The 21632-nt window shown below is 40.2% G+C and overlaps 1 protein-coding gene across 1 annotated transcript in view; it reads right to left on the bottom strand.

The window, feature by feature from the left end:
• GLIS3 (GLIS family zinc finger 3) overlaps positions 1 to 21632 on the bottom strand; it is a 597994-nt gene that overhangs the window by 507653 nt on the left and 68709 nt on the right. The window contains exon 3 of the mRNA XM_074330482.1: positions 12245 to 12432. The gene's annotated coding sequence lies outside the window, so the exon portion shown is untranslated. The remainder of the gene's footprint in view (positions 1 to 12244; positions 12433 to 21632) is intronic.

Raw genomic sequence — 21632 nt, 5'->3', positions numbered from 1 at the left:
TTACAAAACCAAATCTAAATGACTTTGGAATTATCAGACATTTTGGAAGACTGACAACATTGGGCCCTTCTTTTAGTGCAAATTATCTAGAGATGGAAGAGTAAACATGTAAATGCTTATAAGCTGTTTTGAGTTGATGAGATTTTTAGGGTCTGGGAGCTAAACCTCGCGTTCTTTCATTTCCATTGGATAGTTTTCTGCTATTTCAGTGGACCTTGAAATTATCATGACTGTTTGCTTCACTTCAGTGTGCACCATCCCTACCCATTTGCAATCAGCACCACTCAGGGAATAAACTGTGTTAGCTCACAGTGGCCCTGGTGAGGAGAGAGGTATTTTCAAGCATCTTTTTGCTCTTGGAGAAAAGAGGTCACTTTACATTTGCAAAAGGTGGGTACAAAAAAAAGGATCAATATTTAATATTCAATGTATGTCACAGTGTATTGCAAAGGGTAGAAGCAAGTGTGTGCATGTATGTGTCTTTTAGCACAGATACCAACCCCAAAAAGGAGGTCTGAATTGGGAAAAGACACGGTGAAAGATCCCAGGAAGCCTTTCCGATCTCAGCTCTACAATTAAACATCTTTGTGACCTCCCACTAATCCTTTACTCTTTCTGAACCTCATTTTCACCATCTGTACCCTGACATCAATATCTGCTCTCCTTCGAGATTGTGACTAAGTGAGACTGAGGGCTGCTGGAGTCCCAGGAGTTTCTCTTAAAGGGCTCACGCAAATGGCAGTATTTCATCTTTTCTTATAGCTGAGTAATATTCCATTGTGTATCTATACCACATCTTATTTATCCAATTATCTATCAAAGAACGCTTTGTTTGTTTCCATGTCTTGGCCACCGTAAATAATGCTGCAATGAACATGGGGTACATATATCTTTACAGATAAATGTTTTCATATTTTTTGGGTAGATACCCAGAAGAGGGATTGCTGGGTCATATGGTAATTCCATTCTTAACTTTCTGAGGAACCTCCATACTGTTTTCCATAGCAGCTGTACCAATTTATACCACTGTCACCTCAATAAATTAAATTAGGGGGAAAAAGGGCCCACACACAGGCTTACTCACTCGCTCTGAGCTCCAGCACTGGGGCAGCAGCTTGAAAGGCGCCAGGGGAGGAATTGAATTGTCTCGTTGGGGATGAGTGCTTGAGGGGCAGCGTTCTTCCAGATAGAAGTGCTGGCAGAAATCATTGTTTCTCTGTTGAGCCCTCCCTGCTCCTGGCTTGCAAACGCAAGGAGCTGCCATATGTGTGTTTCCATTAACCTAGCTAACACCACTTGCCTTGCCCTAAAGACTATCTGACACCCCGCTCTACCCAACTTTTGGGCCCACCCAAGCCACTTCCAGTGGCGTTTCCATACAAATAGACTGTTTTGGCTCATGCTGGGCCTTTGCTAAAACCTCTCAAAGGATCACAAAACTTGAACAAGCAGCATCTGGTCTCAGCATGCTTCAGGCCTTTTGCTGAGCAGCCCCAAGCCTAGCATTCGTAACAGCCAGCCTCAGTTCAAGGCTTAGCCTCTCCCAGGCACCTCAAAACCCAGAGCAGGTGGTGGCCGTTTGCAGATTGTTTTATGGCTCATGCCAGGTGGTCCCGGGCGGGCAGGACATAGGCTGCAGCTGACCTTGGCCTATGGCTGGGCCCCTCCCAGGAGGCCCCAGGGCCAGCACGCCTGGTGGCTGGCTTCAAACTAAGCCAGAGCACCACCCAGCCACCTAAAGGGCAGACTGGGAGGCACCAGAGCCCTGCTAAAGCAAATCCGGCTCCAGAGGGTCGGCCCCTGCACCATAACTCCTCTACTACAGTCACAGCCAGTCCTCCCAATCAATTACCCTGAGGGTCAATCCCTCCCACTGATGTGCAAGCAGCAACCAAGAATCAACTACAACAGCAGCGCCCACACAGCACACACAAGGGACATCCCTGGAGCAGCCAGCTCAGGTGACTAGAGAGACTGTGCCAATGGGTCCCATAGGACACCTACTCCATAAGGCCACTCTACTTAGGCCAGGAGGCATAGCAGCCCTACCTAATACATAGAAACAAACATGTGGGGAGAGGGCAGCCAAAATGAGGACACAAAGAAATATACCCCAAATCAAAAAACAGAAGAAACCTCCAGAAAAAGAACTAGAACTAAGCAAAACGGAGACAAGCCATCTTCCAGAAGCAGAGTTCAAAACACTGGTTATTGGGATGATCAATGACCTGAGTGAGAATTTCAACAAAGAGACAGGAAACATAAAAAAGAACCAGTCAGATGAAAAATACAATACCTAAAATAATGAATACCTTAGAGGGAATCAATAGTAGATTAGATGAAGCAGAGGACTGTATCAGTGATTTAGAAGATAAGGTAGCAGAAAACACCAATCAGAACAGTAAAAAGAAAAAAGAATCCAAAAAAATTAGGATAGTTTAAGGGTCCTCTGGGACAACATCAAGCATACCAACATTCACGTCATATGGGTGCCAGAAAGAGAAGAGAGAGAGCAAGGAATTGAAAATCTATTTGAAGAAGTAATGATGGAAAACTTTCCTAATGTGGCAAAGGAAATGGACATACAAGCCCAGGAAGTACAGAGAGTCCCAAACAAGATGAACCCAAAAAGGCCCACATCAAGATACATCATAATTAAAATGTCAAAGGTTAAAGACAAAGAGAGGATCATAAAGAAGCAAGAGAAAAGCAGTTAGTTACCTACAAGGGAGCCCCAATAAGACTACCAGCTGATTTCTCACCAGAAATTTTGCAGATCAGAAGGGATTGGCAGAAAATATTTAAAGTGTTAAAAAGCCAGGACCTACAACCAAGATTACTCTACCCAGCAAAGCTATCATTTAGAATCAAAGGTCAGATAAAGAGCTTCCCTTTAGAAAAAGCTAACGGAGTTCATCACCACCAAACCAGTATTATAAGCAATATTAAAGGGACTTCTCTAAGAAGAAAAAACAGATCAAAAATAAGAATAATAAAACAACAATATTTATCTATCTATCAACAATTACTTTAAATGTAAATGGATTAAATGTCCCAATCAAAAGACAAAGGGTGACTGAATGGATAAGAAAACAAGACCCTTACATATGCTGCCTACAAGAGACTCACTTCAGATTGAAAGACACATGCAGACTGAAAGTAAAGGGATGGAAAAAAATATTTCATGAAAATGGAAATGAAAAATCAAAAGGCAGGGTAGCAATAATTATAATAGAAAAAGTAGAATTTAAAACAAAGGCTATTAGAGACAAAGAAGGATTCAGCAATCCCACTTCTGGTATTTATCTGAAGAAACTCAAAACACTATTTCAAAAGGACATGTGCATCTATACACTCATTGCAGCATTAGTTACAAGAGCCAAGATACGCAAGCTGGGTGTCTCTGAATGGACGAATGGATAAAGAAGAGGTGGTACATATATATAATGTAATATTACTCATCCATAAAAAAGAATGAAATTTTGCTATCTGCGACAACATGGATGGACCTAGAGGGTACTGTGCTGAGTGGAGTAAGGCAGTCAGACTTATTCCAGAAATGCCATATGATTTCACTTATTTGGGGAACCAAAAGAGCAAATGAACAAACAAAACAGAAACAAACTCATAGATACAGAGACTATTTTGATGCTTGCCAGATAGGAGGTGGTTTGGGGGCATGGATGAAAAAGGGGAAGGGATTAAGAAGTAAAATTGGTAGTTACAAAATAGTCATGCAGATTTAAAGTATAGAATAAGGAAAACAGTCAATAATATTGTAAGAACTATGTGTGGTGTCAGATGGGTACTAGATTTATTGGGGTGATCACTTCATAAGTTATATAAATGTCTAATCACTATGTTGTATATCTGAAACTAATATACGATATATCAACTGTAATTGAAAAATTTTTTTAAATGTACAAACTACATTTCCCAGACTCCCTCACTAGTTGACTTTTTGTTAAATTCTTCTTTCTCACACTCTTGCTTCTGTTGGTGTTCCTAGAAGTAGCTGTGTCCTGTCAGTGATCCAAGCTTTTGCTATAACTGCCCTTCTTTGGTTGTCCCAGTGCTGGCCAGGGAGACGAGACCACCCTCTGTCATCCTAGCATTGGTTAGGTAGAACCTCTAGAATCCTGCTCTTGGACTCTGATAAGAACTCCTCTTCTCTTTTATTCCCCTAATGCCTAGAGCTAGGAGCTGCTTCCTCCAAGTATCACGCCTTCTCTTTTTTGCTTCTCCAGTTTCCCTGCTTTTTCTCTTTACTTCTTCAATGCCTTCCAACACCCATAAGACCACGATTTGTATTAAATTCCCTCTATTTGAAATTCTGTTTGAAACAGAAGTGGTTTCTTTTTCTGACCATACTCTTGATACACTTGGTAAATTCAGGGGACGTATAATTACACTAGGTATTGCTTTTTTTAAAGCATTTCTTTTTTCTCTAGTTTTTGTGTTGTTTTTTTTAACTTTTTATTTATTTTAAGTGTGTTTTTCCAGGAACCATCAGCTCCAAGTCAAATAGTTGTTTCAATCTAGTTGTGGAGGGCGCAGCTCACAGTGGCCCATGTGGGGATCGAACCGGCAACCTTGTTGTTAAGAGCACCGCGCTCTAACCAAGCACCGCGCTCTAACCAACTGAGCTAACCGGCCACCCCCTACACTAGGTATTGAAAGCACAGATTAGAGAATATTTCGTTTGTTCCTTAAGAATCCAGAATAGAAACTGAAGTAAAATTGGAGAACTAAATTATTATTAAATAGCATATGTAGGGAATAAAATGCCTTCCCCCCATCCTGGAATATCTCCTTGCTTATATTACCTTATTATTGTTATTTTTTTAACTTCTCTGCTTTTTTTTTACACAGAGCTACAAGAATCTTCTCCTTGTGGAAGCCTCTCCGATTACCCCAGGTAACCTTGATATTACTTACTCTGAATTCTTTTGGTTCTCTCATTTCTTGGGTATTTCTCCAGGTATGTTATCAATCAGTCTTCCCTGAATCTCCCCCCAAACCCAAGTGATCATCAAATTTCTCAGAAAAAAAATATATACATACAGATGCCAGCATCCTTCTCCCACTCTTAACTTCCTGAATCAGAATTTCTGGAGTGAGAGGTGGGGAAGGTGGAGTAGAGAAGGCATATATATGTTTTTTATATTCCTCAGTTAATAAACCCCTCAAGATCAGGGCTCTCCCATTTCTTATGTAGCTTTTACTGTGCCTAACACAGTTTAAGCAGACACAATAAAAATCTGCCCATTTTTCCAATGAATTGGTTGAGTAAAAATTCCCAAGAAGACCAGGTGGTGTCACTACTGCCTAATTAATATTTCTGGCCCAATAAAAAGCGTCTCACTTAGCAAAATTCGACCTACCCTGCTATACTTAAATCCATCTTTCCATCAGTTTTCTTTCCTACGAGAATTGCATAAACCTCACCAAGAAAATAGACAGCAAAACCTAAACAGTGCAAATAACGTGGGTTCTCTGAAAGCACATGAGGCATGTCCTGAGGCTGCCACGCTGCTGTGGGTGAGGAAGCAAGAACTACAAAGAGCAGAGGTTAAAAAGGGCAGAGGTAAGCCTCTCCTTGGCCCAAGGCCTGAGATTTCATTGCATTCTGTTCTTGGTGTTAGCATTCCAAAGAGAAAGCTTAAGAAACAAATCCTTAACAAGCCTGCAAGAAAAAATAAACTCCAAACAGACTGCATTTTTATTCACCTTTTGCAATCCATTAGTTTTCAGTAACATTTACATTTGTTACTTGAAAATTTAACTTTCCTTTTATGTCAACTACTTTAACCTTACTGAGTTAAACTATTCCTGATTCCTGGATGTGCAAACCAATCTAGGTTTACCATGAGCTATTTGTTATGTGACTTCGAAGGCGATATAGAACCCCCCACCTATGACAGAAGCTGTTTTGTCATTCTAATTACTAACAGGTTAAGAATAGCATGTTTTCCAAAAGCAAGCACCAACCTGGCTATATTTTAACATTCCTAAATTCAAGTTCTACAGTTGCATTAAAACTCCATTTTGATGGTGAAAGTAAATGAACTCTAGATTTGTGGGCCCAGGGGCCTTCATAGGTCCCCTATAACCGTTCTTAGGGAACACCATGCCTTGATCTTCTCCATTTGAGCATCTGCCTCCAGAAGAGTAGATTTCCTGGATAATCAGCCCCCTCTTCATAGTGATTGACCACAAAATTACTGGGTTCAGAGGTTTAGGGAAACCTAATGAAGAGGGAGGTATTGAATAGTAAACAGATCTCTACTAGTAGAAATAGGCCCCCTCCTTCACCTTTGTTAGCTGGGTAATCCTAGGGAGACCTGAATCCCTAATCACCCCTAGATCCTTCTTCCCTAAAAAAACTTATCCCCTAAACATCCACTGAACTACTCCCACTTTCCCAGTGAACAGCCAGCCTCCAGGAACATTTTACAATAACCCACTGGAGAGGTTTGTGTGTCCTTGGCTGCTGCTCAGTTATTTCACTTACAGGGCGTTGCCCGCTCAGTACTGAAGAAGCTATGGCATTTGCGGTTAACCAGTTACTGCCCAGCACTCTGATCAGGATTGTGTCAATGATGTTGACAAGTTTTCTTCCCACTCATTTTGAGGGACCCACCATGCTTGCAGTGAACCAAAGTTGCTGGGCCTCGATGACCTTTGGGTTTCAGTTATGGGTGGAATGGGGTGGGCAGCTCTTTTGAAACAATAGCAATGCTGCCAGGAAAAAAAAAAAATGGAAGCAGATTTTTTTTTTATTTATTTTTTTTTAGGCAATTCTCTTCATTTAGCCAAGATTCACCCTCACTGGAAAAGATCTTTCTAGAGAATCCATATGAAGATAAAAGCTAATTTTCTAAGTGGTCAATACCAGTTTGTGTTCTTTAACAAGGACTGTTACCCATGGTGTTTGCCAATGGCACTGAAATTCATTTCTTTCTCTCCCTATCACCTCTTTCTTGTTATCCTGTTCTTTTTAAAAATAAAAAAAAAGGTTCTCTCTCCTTTCTTCCCTAGACAGCAAGATGATACACATTGCCTTACTTCCAGACCTAAATCACTGTTTCCCAGCTTCCTGCATGTCCAAAGGCTAGGTAATGAACTGCCTTTCTTTTAGAGAAGTTTATAACATCAGCTGGTTGATATCTATGGGCTTGTGTGTCCTCCCGCCACTACCACCCCTCACCCCTCATTCCCACCCACCCAACCTCCACCCCTCCACACAACCCTGGTATTGAAAATGTATCAGATAAAAGACTTTCCATTCCTTGATATCCAAATTGGAAACCTGAGCCTCAGTTGAGATGTTGTTGCACAACGTTGGGTTATAACTCTCATCATCACAATTTCAAGTCACCTGTCAACATTCACCTGCTTTAGTTTCATGCTGTTGCCCTACAGAAGGCGAGAGACCAAGGGCAGATGCTTCAGCCTTTTAGAAAACACTTGTAAAATGATGGTACAACATGAAGTTTTGAAGTCTGGTTCACGTTTCTAAATAAAGGAAAATCTCCTGACGAACATCAGGGATAGTTTACTATACCCAGTGAACTGAGAGCAGCAGGGTATCATTTGTTGCAGTTTTACAGGACTGTTTCTGAAACCCCTTGCATCTCCTGTACTCAGTTTCTCCCTAACTCCCTTCTGCAAATAAAAATTTCAGGAACTTCCAAAAACCCAAAGATAGAAGTTGCTATCTGATACCCAATAGCTGCATTTATCAAGACACATAGATATCAAACTCCTTCATAGACTTCAGACCTGGCCTGGGATTCTAGAAAATGCAGTTCTTTTTCCTGGCCCACAAAGCTCCCCTGCTCCCCAAGCCCATCCAGAGAGCCCCACCGTCTTTGAATCTCCTATAGCACTTACCATTTGTATCACTCATTGACTACATAAAATGCTTCAGGATACAAAGAAACCTTAAGATTATTTACCCCTATTCCCATCTAATTCTGGCATCTTCCCTGCCTCACCACCCAGGAACCAACTAGTGATAAACCATCCGTGAGGATGAGCAATCAACTCCTTCCTTACATGCTTTATTATAATTAACCTCTTTATTATTTATAATAACACATATCTACAGTAGAGAAAAAAACAGAGAGAGAGAATAAAAACAAAATTCCCCATAATCACCATACTCAGATGGAACTTTGGTTATCAAAACAGTATGAGTGTCCTCACTGCTGAGGAGACTTCTGCTGACCATGTTCCAGTCTGTGTATCTTTCAACAAGGCCAGGCACCAGCTGAGACACCAGAAAGACCATGCACTAAGACTAAAGAGCATGATCAGAGCAAGGCTTACTCTAGACCTACCCTAACAATACCCATAACCAAGCCCTGGCAAGGTCCTCAGAGGAGACAGAAGTTTAGAAGTTGAGTCCTGCTCTCGAAACCATAAAACTCCTAGAAAAAAACAAAGGTGGTAAGCTCCTTGACATCAGTTTTGGCAATGAGTTTTTGGATCTGACTCCAAAATTAAGGCAACAAAAGTGAAAATAAACTAGAGGGACTATATCAAAGTAAAAAGCTTGTGCACAGCAAAGAAAATCATCAACACAATGAAAAGGCAACCTACAGAATAGGAGAAAAAATTTGTAACTCATATATTTGATGAAAGATTAATATGCAAAATACATTTCAAAAACTCATCTAACTCAATAGCAAACAAACAAAAATCTAATTAAAAAATGGGCAGGGGATCTGAATAGACATTTTTCCAAAGAAGATATACTGATGGCCAAAGGCACATGAAAAGATATTCAACAACACTGATCATTAGGAAAATGCAAATGCAAACCACAATGAGATATCACCTTATACCTGTTAGAATGACTATTATCAAAAACACAAGAAATAAGTGTTGGCAAGGATGTGGAGAAACGGGAACTCTTGTGCACTGCTGGTAGTAATGTAAACTGGTGCAGCCACTATGGAAAACAGTGTGCACCTGAAATTAATATAATAGTGAATATCTCTTGATGTTGAGAAATCAGGGGGGAATCACTTCGTAAATTATAAAAATTACTAACCATTATGCTGTACACCTGAAACTAATAGAAAATAATATTGAATGTCAACAGTAATTGAAAAAAATAAAATTAAAAAAATATACTGAATGTCAAATTGAAACAAAAATTTAAGAGTGAAAAAAATAAAAACCAGTATGGACGTTCCTGAAAAAAATTAAAAATAAAACCACTAGATGATTCAGCAATTCCCCTCCTGGGTATATCTGAAGAAAGTGAAAACACTAATTTGAAAAGATATATGCACCCCCACGTTCACTGCAGCTTATTGACAATAGCCAAGATATGAAAACAACCCAAGTGTCCATTGATAGATGAGAACACACATACACACACACACACACACACACACACACACACACAGGAATATTATTCAGTCATAAAAAAAATGGAATCTTGCCATTTGCAACAACATGGATGGACCTTAAGGACATTATACTAAGTGAAATAATTTAGATAAAGAAAAACAAATACTATATTATTTCACCTATATGTGGAATCCCAAAAGAAAAAACAAAAGAAAAAAACAAACACATAGATACAGAGGACAGATTGGTGGTTGCCAGAAGAGAGGGGTAGGGGGCTTGGTTGAAATGGGTGAAAAGAGTCAAAAGATACAAACTTGAATTTATAAAATAAATAAGTTATCAGGATGTAATGTACAGCATGGTGACTATAGAAAATAATACGGTATTGCCTATTTGAAAGTTGCTAAGACAGTAAATCTTAAAAGACCTCATCACAAGAAAAAAATTTATAACTATATATGGTGACTGATGGTAACTAGACTTATTGTGGTGATCATTTCACAATATATACAAATATCAAATCATTGTGTTGTACACTTGAAACTAATATAACGCTATATGTTAATTATACCTTAATTAAAAATAAATTTTTAAAAAAAAGTGAGTCTTGCCAAATTAAAGGAGCTTGGGAAACACCCTGGGATTTCTATAGATCTTCTCTAATAATGCATAAGGACAACAACAAATAAAACTTCACTGGAGGGACTTAACAGCAGATTGGATATGGCAGAAGCATCAGTGACCTCAGAGACAGATCAATAAAAACTATCTTAGTATCAGAGAGAAAAAAAAATTGGCAAAAAATAAAAGAGCCTCCAGGACCTGCGAGATGATAGGAAATTGTCTAATGTATGTGTAATTAGAGTCCCAGAAGGAGTAAAGAGTGAGAACAAGGCAGGAAAAGTATTTGAAGGAATAATAGCTAAAAATGTCCCCAATATCATTAGAGAGCTTTAGAGTTATGAGTTGCTCTTAGAATGGAAAACGTACCTCACTCAGGGCACACATTTGGAAAAGCTAAGGTTCTGGATTTTTCAAGGAGGTAGCAGGTGGGAGAAAACGGGGTGGGAGGGTACCATCAGTTGTTGATGAAAAGGACTTATATATACAAAATCAAAGAAAAAGCACTTAAGCCAGCTGAGGTGCCAAAGCTTCAATCTGCCTGAACTTTGACAGAATGATGCAACAGTTACTGATACCTACTCTGGGCTGGATTTTTATATGCGTTCACTCACTTAATCATTATGAAAACTCTACTGTGTTTCCCTGAAAATAAGACCTAGCCGGACAATCAGCTCTAATGCATCTTTTGGAGCAAAAATTAATATAAGACCCAGTATTATTTTACTATAAGACTGAGAATATAATATAATATAATATAATATAATATAATATAATATAATATAATATAATATAATAAATATATAATAACATAGTATATTACCGGGCATTATTTATTATATTATTTATTATATACCTATATAATATGATACATAGGTATTATTTATTATCCCCCATTTTCCAGATAACATCACTGAGGCTAGGTAAGGTTCAGTAGCTTATCTAAAGCTGCACATCTAATAAGGGGTGGAGTTGAGATTCAAACACAGTGCTGATTCCAGAATCTATTCTCCTAACAACTATGCTATCCTGCCTCCCTCTAGGTTTCTCTTTGGCGATGAATCTTCCCTTTCAAGGAAGCCCTGAACACTCCTCACACAAAAGCTGGGGGTGGTGTGGTCCATAGCCCAGAACCCGTAGGCTGTGAGGGAAGAGGACTTACCTTGTCTGGAAATCCCATAGTGCACAGGGCCACTCAGGACTTACAAAGACTGCTGAAACTCAAAAAACCCATCTGTGAAATATGGTCCTTTAGAGTCTACATCCAAAGTCTCTTTGCATCTTGAACTCATTAAAACTTTAGAGCTCAAGACAAGGATCTAAATCAAAAATAACCAGCTAAGTATACTTCTTGGTCCTGGACACTGGTAGTATGTTGACTTCTGCCTAGAACAACCACATCATGTGAAGCCAGAAAACCACATCAAAAAGATGCCTGCATTTGAAGACAGTACACAGGCTGCACTAATTCCCAGGTGCAGTGGATAAGCAGATGCCCAAGAGTGAATAAAGGTTCAAATCAATTCAATAAGAATTGATTGAGCATCTACCATTTTTCAGAAACGGTTCTGTTTATCCTGCCAGGAGAAACAGAAACAGAGCCAGCCACCAAGGAACTGTGTGGTGTTTAGAAACTAGAGTCCATAGAGGACCTGCCTTGTGGGAACATCGTGGGCCTGGTGGACACGGACCAGTTCTTGATGAAGACAGACTCCATCACCACCTTCGAGCACACTCACAACATCACCCCATGATGTTCAGCATGAGCCCCATCCTTAGGGTCATCATGGAGGCCAAAAACCCTGGCAACCTTCCCGAGCTGGTGGAGGGTCGGAAGCGGCTGGCCACGTTGCACCCCATGGTGCAGTGCATACTGAGGGGTCCAGGGAGCACGCCTTGCAGGGACCAGTGAGATGTACATGGAGATCTACCTGGAGGATCCAGAGGAGGACCACACTTGAATACTCATCCAGAAGTCCATCCTGGTGGGGTCGTACTGCGAGATGTGTCCGCTACAGTAGGAGTCCATCATGCTGTGTGTGCTTGTCCAAGTCCCCCCACAAACACCCCCAATCGAACATGAAGGCGCCGCCCTTCCTCAACAGCCTGGTCAAGTCCATCAACAAGGGTGAGGTGCCCACCCTCCAGGAGCTCCAGCAGGGACCTGCTAACTGGCCGAGGCCCATAAGATCTGGAGCTTTGGGCTCGCCAGCACCAACCCCACCATCCTCACCGCCATCACCAAGGGTGGCCATACCTCAGCAAGATCAAGGACCGCATGTTGGCTGGCTTCCAGGGGGCCACCAACGAAAGGGCGCTGGGCGAGGAGAACATGCAGGTCGTGCACTTTGATGTCCGATGTGAGGCTGCAGGTTGACGCGAGGCCCGTCATCCTCTAGCCAGCGGGCTTACAGCCAGCCCACCCACCTTGTGGAGACCCAGCATCTGAAACAAGAGGTTGGTGGCATCTATGAAGTCCTGAACAGGAAGCAGGACCTCGTCTTGGAGGAGTCCCTGGTGGCTGGCGCCCCCATGTTTGTGGTGAAGGCCTACCTGTCAGTCAGCGAGTCCCCTGGCTTCAATCCCAAGCTGAGGCCCCACACAGGTGCCACATCTTCCCCAGTGTGTGTCTGGCCACTGGAAGATCCTGTCTGAGACCCTTCGACACCACCGGCCACCCCAGCCTGGTCATAAAGGCCTGAAGGAGAGCATCCCAGCCCCGGCTGTCTTCCTGGACAGATCGTAGGTGGCTCTCCCCACAGTGCCCCTGCCCTGGGCGGGTCTCGGGGCAGCACCGGTGGGGAGCCCACAATCCACCATAGCAACAAGCCTTCACATTCCCCTCAAGACATCAAGACTGTCCAGGCAGAGCGATTCTGTGCCTGACAGATTTCTGGGGCCCACTCTGTACCGGCACCCTACATGAACACTTGTGCCATTGCTTTCCATTTATATTTCAAGATTTCAGAGGCAATCAAAATGCCCTTGCAGCAGGGACTTATTAGGCTTGGCTGGTGGGAGTGTGGAAGAGGATGGAACACCCAACACTTTTTTTTTCTCATTTCTTCAGAGGGACATTCAAATGTCCAAAAAAAGTTGTTTTTTGTTGTTGTTTTTTAATAAACATGTTAAGAGGTTTATTGGGGTAAATGGCTCATAGTGGATTTTCTCCCAGAAAGTGGGGAGAACAAGCAAATAGACATTTCTCTTTGAACAGAAACTAGAAGGCAGGAAATCTTGTGCGGTGTCATCATAAGCACCTCCACCTGTATTAGTGCCATTGGAATAATAAATTTGATATGATGGTGACAAAAAAAAAAAAAACTGAAGGAGGTAAGTAAATAGCAACATAGCATAAGTGAAAGGACTGATGCATACAGAAGGTTCTAAGCACAGAGAAGGGAGTGGTTAACTCAATGTGGGGATGAAGGAATAATTCATTGATTCCATAAACATTTCCTGAACACACACTATGTGCTTCAATGGGCCAAAACCTGGACAAATACATTTTACAGCAAAGAGGAAAAGGGAGACATTTTAGGCAGAGGACGCCTGAAACATCTTGATGTGTTTGAAGAACTACAAGACACCAAATTGTGAAGTATAAAGTATGAAGGAGAAAAGCAGCAGGTGTGGCGGAAGCCTGCAGTAACTCATACTATGTATTGAGCATAATAATTCATAATATGTATAAGGTGCAATCATTCATACTATGTGCAGGAAACAGCATAAGTAACTTGTGTGGAGATTCAAACCCCAGACGGGGTTTATATATATTAGATGCTTGATAAAAGTTTTAAACTGCTAGTAGGATTTACATGCTTATACCCATAGGAGTGCCTGATATTTCCAGCTTTAGTCTGTGGTCCTCTTGAGAGAGTATCAGGGAATCACTTTCTCTCTCTCAGGCTGGGGGACCCTCCGCTGGTGGTGGTTCTTCCCCACCCAGCAGTTCACCAAGGGACAAGACTGGTACCGTCAGATATAGCATGGCTACCCCTCCTTATACTAATTTTCCCGCCTCCCCTGGACCCCACTGGGAGAAGATTTCGATCATTCTTTTCCTGAAAAACTCACGTACGACCCAAAGCAGTACAGAGTTAGGAGCAGAAACAGAAATTGTGCCTTTTTAAAAAATATTCTTCTTATATCTCAGAGGGAGAACAAGTCATCCATGTTTGGGGGCTTTTAAAAAATATTTTCATAAAGGATCACTCGCTTCCTAACTCATCATCTTAAAAGAACAAGGGCTTTTTTGTCTTTTTTTTTCTTTTTTAATCCACTGATGTAGGAGGAATTTGAAGCAGCCTTCGTGTATTAGTTTCCTAGCGCTGCCATAACAAAGTACCACAAACTGGGTGGCTTAGAACAACAGAAACATTCTCTCACAGGTCTGGAAGTTAGAAGTCCAAAATCCAGGTGTCAACAGAGTTGGCTCTTTCTGGAGGCTCTGATGGGGAATCTGTTCCATACTGCTCTCCTAGCTTCTGGTTGTCACTGGTAATCCTTGTGGATGTATCCAGTTTCTGCCTCCATCAGCCATGCTGTTCTCTCTTTTTTTCTGTTTGTCTTTTATTTTTGTGAATGTACATGAAGGTAGTTTTAAATGTTTCCTTACATTCCAATCTCTTTGAATTGATTATGTAGAGAGAAGTCTACTCATATTCCTTCTTCCGTTTGTTTTTTTAATTAGTTTCAGGTGTACAAAACAATGTAATAGTTAGACATTTATACCCCTCACAAAGTGATAACCTCCCTCCCCCAGTCTACTACTCCTCTGACATCGTATAGAGCTGTTAGAATTCCATTGACTCTATTCCTTATGTTGTACTCCACATCCTGTGACCATATATATATATATATATATATATAAAAAATTATAATTGACATTCAAATATTATTCAGTTTCAACCATGCTGTTCTCTCTTCTTTTATCTTCACATCATCTTCTTATAAGGACACCAGACCTTTTAGATTCCGGGCCCACCCTCCTACAGTATGACCTAATCTTATCTTAATTAATGCAAAGGCCCTGTTTCCAAATAAGGTCACATTCTCAGGTACTGGTGGGTTAGGACTCCAACATAGGCATCTTTTGCAGGAACATTCTTCAACCCATAACACTTTGGGCAATTGGAAAAGGTCAATCCTATCACAAGACTGTGTGTCACAAGAGTAACAGAATGATAAATACCTTTGTTGGAGGGGACACAAGGGCACCAGATTGCTGAAGATAGAAGAAACGATCACTTAAATGAAAAAGAAGGACATCAGTGGCGGTTCTAGTGAGCCTCAGGAAGAAGTGCAGGACTAAGGAGAGTACCAAGAAGATGAGAATAAGAGCATCAGAGAGGATGGCTGGTCAGGGGGCTTTACGGATGGGCTATTAACTGAGGAGGCTGGAGATCTGTGCCCCGGGAGTCAGCTGTCCTCAGGCCCCAGAAGTAACTCCAGTGCTTACATGGTGTACTTGGCTGCTTTTGCATTGAAGGAGGAAGAGTGTACTAGAGCCAGCTTAGAATTCCCAGAGGAACTTGCTTTGGAAAGGGCTGGGTGGTAACTAACATGCATCAGTATAAAAATATGCTTCTTATGGAGAATCAGGAGAGCATAATGGCCAAAACCCCAGGTTTAGTGTTGGACAACCCACGCTGAGACCAGGCTTTTCTGTCACTTAACAATCTTCTCTGGGCCTTGGTTTCCTCTGTAAAATGAGGCATACTTCATATGTCAGTTGTGGAAATTACATTAGGTAATGTATCTACAGCACGTAGAACATGGCTTCACACTTAGCAGGTGCTCAATAAATGGCAACTTTTTAAATATTATAAAACAATTTTTTATTTGCAATAGTATAAGGAATTCCTGTATACCTTTTACACAAATTCACCAACTGCTTACATTTTCCCTTTTTCTCCATTTGTTACCCATGTATGTTTTTATATGTACACACATTTCTATTCTATCTCTGTCTGTGGTTTTTCTTTCCTAAATCATTTGCAAGTAAGTTTGGAGACATTGTGCTCCTTTATTAAGTAATACAGTGTATATTTCATAAGAACAAGGAAATTTAAACTGGTACTATTATCCACAATCCGTACTCTTTTTAAAAATACTCTATTTTTTAAAAATACTTCATTTGTTTTCATTTTATTTAACCATTTTACATGCATTTACAGTCTCTCTCTGATTTCTTAGAAAATATTATAAAGATAATTACATTATTTAGATCCTGATAATGGCATTAACACAGAGCAGTTATGTAATTTCAATGAAGATGTATCATATTTAGACCACCAAAAATACTTTATTTTTTAGAGCAATTTTAGGTTTACAACAAAATTGAGAGGATGGTACAGAGGTTTCCCATGTGCCCTCTGTCCCCACACATTCAGAGCCTCCACCTTTATTGACATCGCTCACCAGAATGGCACATTTTTTTTAAACCAAGAATGAACGTGCATTGACACATCATCATCACCCAAAGTCCATAGTTTACCTTAAGTTTCACTCTTGGTGGTGTACTTTCTATGGGTTTGAAAACTGTATAACTACATATACCCATCATTAAAATGTTATGCAGAATATTTTCACTGTCCTAAAAATCCTCTGTGCTCGGCCTATTCATCTCTCCCCACCTCCACTCCTGGCAACCACTGATCATTTTATTGTCTCCATGGTTTTTTCTTTTCCAAATAACAGTAATTGGAATCATACCATATGTAGCCTTTTCAGAATAGCTTCTTTCATAAGTGAAAGAATATGCAATATCCATTTAAGGTTTCTTCATGTCTTTTCATGACTTGATTGCTCATTTCTTTTTAGTGCTGAATACTATTCTGTTTTCTGGATGTATCACAGTTTATTTATGCATTCGTCTACTGAACGACATCTTGGTTGCGTCTAAATTTTGGCAATTGTGAATAAAGCTGCTAGAAATACCCTTTTGCAGGTTTTGTGTAGACCTAAGTTTTCATCTCCACTGGATACTCATACATACAAAGGAGCATGATTGCTGGATTGTATGGCAAGAGTATGTTTGGTTTTGTAAGACACCACCAAATTGCCTTCCAAAATGGCTGCACCATTTTGTATTCCCATCAACAATGTATGGGAGTTCCTGTTGCTCCACATCCTCGTCAGCATTTAGTGCTGTCAGTGTTCTGGATTTTGGCCATTCTAATAGGTATGTAGTAGTATCTCATGGCCTTAATTTGCATTTCCCTGACGACCTATGTGGAGTATCTTCCATATACATTTTTCATCAATTGTCTACTAATACTAGTATCTTTTCTAACTATTTGATGTTTCCCACTCCAGGATCTAATCCTATATTACACTGTGTTGCATCAGTCTTCATGTTTCTTCACATTCTTCCTTAATCTGGGACAGTTTCTTAGCCTTTCATTGTATTATTTGGCCTTGATATTTATAAAACATACAAGCCAGTTATTATATTTTGTAAAATGTGTCTTACAGATTGGGTTTGCCTGATGTTTCTTCATAATTAATTCAGGTTGTTCATTTTGTCAGGAAAACAAAAGAAGTAATGTTGCGTTGTTTTGGTACATCGTATCAGGAGGCACATGATGTTCATTTCTCTGTTTTTAGCAATTAACTGATCACTTAGTTAATGGAAGACAGTCTTTTTTATCGTTATTATTAAAAATGTAAGAGGGGCTCTGTTTTTAATACTATTCTCTTTTTACAGCCAATAAAATCATCATCGTTCTTGTAACCTTCATGGATCAGTGCACCTGAAGTTGTATTTTTCACCCTAATCACAGAGCACACACACTGGAACACAAAATAGTCCTTCTGGGTGAACCAGTAGGAGGTAGAACTTGGACTTGCTGGGCCTGGTTCCATTAAAGGCCCAATTCCAGGAAAATAGCTCTCCATTTTTTAGAAAAATTTTCCTTCCATACTCCGTGTTTATTTTTGATTGAATTTATTTCTGAATCTATTGTGACTGCCGTCGTCTGCTCCCCCTGACAACTCAAGAGTCTTCTTGGGGGATGCATAAAGCACAGAACTGTTTAAGATGAGGTTTGAGACTGTCATATCTTTCTTTGAGAGGAGCTCAATTCAATTAATTTTATTATTATTATTATTATTATTATTATTAATTTCAGAGCCCCTAACTCAAGGACTGAAGGAGTGATCTAAGCTGTTCTTAGCCTTCCATCTCTGAAGGAACATGGAGTTAGGCTTTAGAATCTGTGCTTCAAATATAGAAGAATTCTTTATGGTCACAGCTCTTGAAAAACAAGCAAAGGGAAACCATAACCTTTAAGCTTTAATTTGGTGACGCTATGTATCACTGAGTGGGTGTGAAGAAGATTTACCTTTAGTTCAGATGAAATACATCTGAAAAATAATTCACATCCATTCAAAATGTCAGCTTTGTATCTAATACAAAATTTTTCAGAAATGCTAGCCCACTGCATTCATTTGATTTTCCTGAAGAAAACCTGATTTTGCACATCTGACTCTACATTTGTTTTTACAGAGTACAGACTAATGGAAACACACTTTGCATTCCTTTCACCACTAATGAGAAAAGATTATAACTCATACAGCTCTCCCTGAATCGCAGCAATAGCAAAACACTGCCAAATATAGCCGTGTCTAACTATTATGAATATCTTTAAGCTTGGGGACCATAGCTGCAATAGCTAGCTCTATAATTAGCTGTTTAATCAGTCTGGCTTGAGAAAACACACCACTGAGTACTATTCTTGCACTGAATATCCAGTAGCTTGACTAATTGCTGATTTAAAAATTGGGAAGCATGACTCTGTAGAACGTGTAAAATGCTTTCTAATTATTCATTAAGAATAAAATGGGCATCTATTGTATGTCTCCAACTTACGAAAGGTTAATGTTGAGGGTTTTATGCAGACCATATTTATAAATTTACAAATTGTGCCCATGAATTTAAAACCTAGTAATTCAGCTTATTAAACTCTAATCACATCTTCTCCCTTAAAAGGCAGCATTTTATCAGTAGAATATAAATGTACTCATTGACTTGTAATTACTTACACAACTTCCAAAACAAGGTGAGTTGAATGTGTAGACTGATTAATTTGGTAGGTGGTGACATGATTTTCTATTTCCCTCTTCTCACTTACTGCAATATTCCAGTGTGAATGTGTGACTGTTAGAGAAATTTAAATCCACTTTCCTTCCTATGCTTGCAAGAGGCAGCCTGAGATACACGGTGATGTCTGCTACTCAAGCCCATATCTGATATTCCAGCAAAAGGAAAAGGATCCCCACACAACCCATGACTCCCTTTGGTACTAGTGCCCAGAAAGGTGACACCTCTCCTCCCACAAGGGCCTGAGCCCACTCCAAACTGGTTCTTGGAGAGGATTATATGGGAGATACATTATTAGGCATGGCTGCCACTTTCCAGCAGGCTCTTGACACCAGTCTGGCTAAATTTCAGACCAGGTGATTGTATTCCTATCTAAATTTCCCTACAATTTCAATTTCATAAAATATGATCATCCTTCCTATTGAGAAAGGCAGTTGAATTAGTGGCAGGTCATTTGTAATAAGAAGATCAATAGAAATATGTCTTCATTCTGCAAACACTAAGTGTCTCCTGTACACCCACACTAAGAACTGCAAGGACATGAAATTGAAAAAGATCTAAGCTCCTTTCTTATGTCAGCTTCATCCCCAGAGACTGCACTTTTACCTCTGAAGAAAATGACGGTGCTTTGCTAGGCAGAGATGAAGAGTTCTGAAACATTAAAACCTCACAGGAAGAAATTTTGCAATCTCCAAGATATCTATTTCAATTATTTGTATGCTTCAATTATTTGTAGCCAGGGCATTTTCATTTATTCTAACTCAGGGTTTCTCAACTTCAGCATTATTGACAGTTTGGATTAGATAATTCTTTATTGCACAACAAGTCCTGTGCTTTGTAGGATGTTTAGCAGCTTCCCAGACCTCTGCGTGCTATATACCATTACGAACCCCTCTGGTCAAGACAACCAAAAAATATCTCCAGACATTGCCAAATATTCCCTGGGGGATAGAACTACTAGTCTAACGTGAATTTGTTCTTTTACAGGCTAATGTCAGGTGTTTATTTACTATGGAGATAGAGAATCATTGGCCATCATTTTTTATTGAATAATATCGAGAGAAGCCATTTTTACTTTTCTAAACTGACATAAAAACTTCATCTTCCTCTGAATAGATTTCATTATTTTTAAGTGAACAATAACATTGTAACACTGGACTGATTATTCCAATTTCTTATTGACAAGATTCATAATTTCCTTTTCTTTCAATTTTTTTTCACTTTAATTTTGAAGTCAGTGATTCACAATCATTTTCCTCCAACCATGTGATACGCAATTCAGTGAAAGCTAAGCAGCCTTTCCTTTGAAAGATACGCATATGCACATATTTATAATACATATAATTTTAGGAGATTCAAAGCTACCACCTCTCCAGGCCCTTTCCTGGACCCCAGGTTAAATTACTATGTTTTAAAACTAGTGCCAGTTCCTTGAGTTATAGTTTTGTGAGATTATGAAATAAAGCAAGCCTGAAAATGGCTGATAAAATTTGCTCTTTTCTAGGTAAACACTCCCGTCACTGTCAACCTTATTCTCTTGTCTCCCTTGTCATTGCTGCCCCGGTGTTTTTGCCAACCCATTATTGCTCTTTGCTTTAATTACTGATTTTGATAGCATAGAGCATATTACTCGACAACAGAAGATGGGATGTGTCCCACCCTTACTCCTGCCTCCCCACCACCCAGCAGCTGCTGAAGAGAACCTCTGAGGCTAGTTTAACCCTGCTGTGAGGTATCCCCTCACTCATTTCTTCCAGCCTTCTCCCCCTGAAAAGAAAAACAGAGAGAGAGAGCAAATCATATGCACAAAAGCGTCTGCAAGCAATCCAAAGGGCTGCTTAGAAGAGATGAGGAAAAGAAGTATATTGTCAAACAAGTTCTATACGTATGTCTATATAGACATTTCTTCAATGTGGGTCCCTATTTCTCCAGTTCCCCCATGTAACCTCTCTTCCCCTTAGCTCTTCTCACCTCCTATGCAGAACGATTATGTTCTGCCCTCAAATCCAGACGCCCCATTCATCCTTTTACACAGACAAAATGGCCTTGAAATTAATGGGGGACCCGCTCCCGAGAAGACAGCTTAAGATCATCAATTACTACTTCAACTTGTGCTTGGTGAGGCACCCCTCCACCCCAAGTCGCAGTGATTTATCAGTGTATTTCTTCCAAACACACAGAGTATTCTTCCCCAAAGGAATTCTCATACCACCTGCTAAAAGACTAATACTTTTTCAACGTCATTACACCAATAAGGGCTAGCATCCATGGCTATTTTCTACATCCTTGCTGCTCAAAGGAGGCTCCCTGGATCAGCAGCATTAACATTACCTGGGAGTTTGTTAGAAATGCAAAAACTCAGGCTCTACCCCAGATCTGCTGAATCAGAACCTGCATTTTAACAACATCTCTAGGAGACTCATGTGCACACTGATGTGCCCCCCAACATCTTGACATCCTTACAACCTATGCTGAGATTGCCTTGGGGCACTGAGCATTGTGTTGGGGTCCTGAAGAGCACTGCCTCCTTCCTCCTCCA

The sequence above is a fragment of the Rhinolophus sinicus genome, linkage group LG04 (assembly GCF_036562045.2).
Source record: "Rhinolophus sinicus isolate RSC01 linkage group LG04, ASM3656204v1, whole genome shotgun sequence".
In the NCBI taxonomy this organism is placed as follows: Eukaryota; Metazoa; Chordata; class Mammalia; order Chiroptera; family Rhinolophidae; genus Rhinolophus; species Rhinolophus sinicus.
This window is presented reverse-complemented; position numbering and strand designations above follow the sequence as displayed.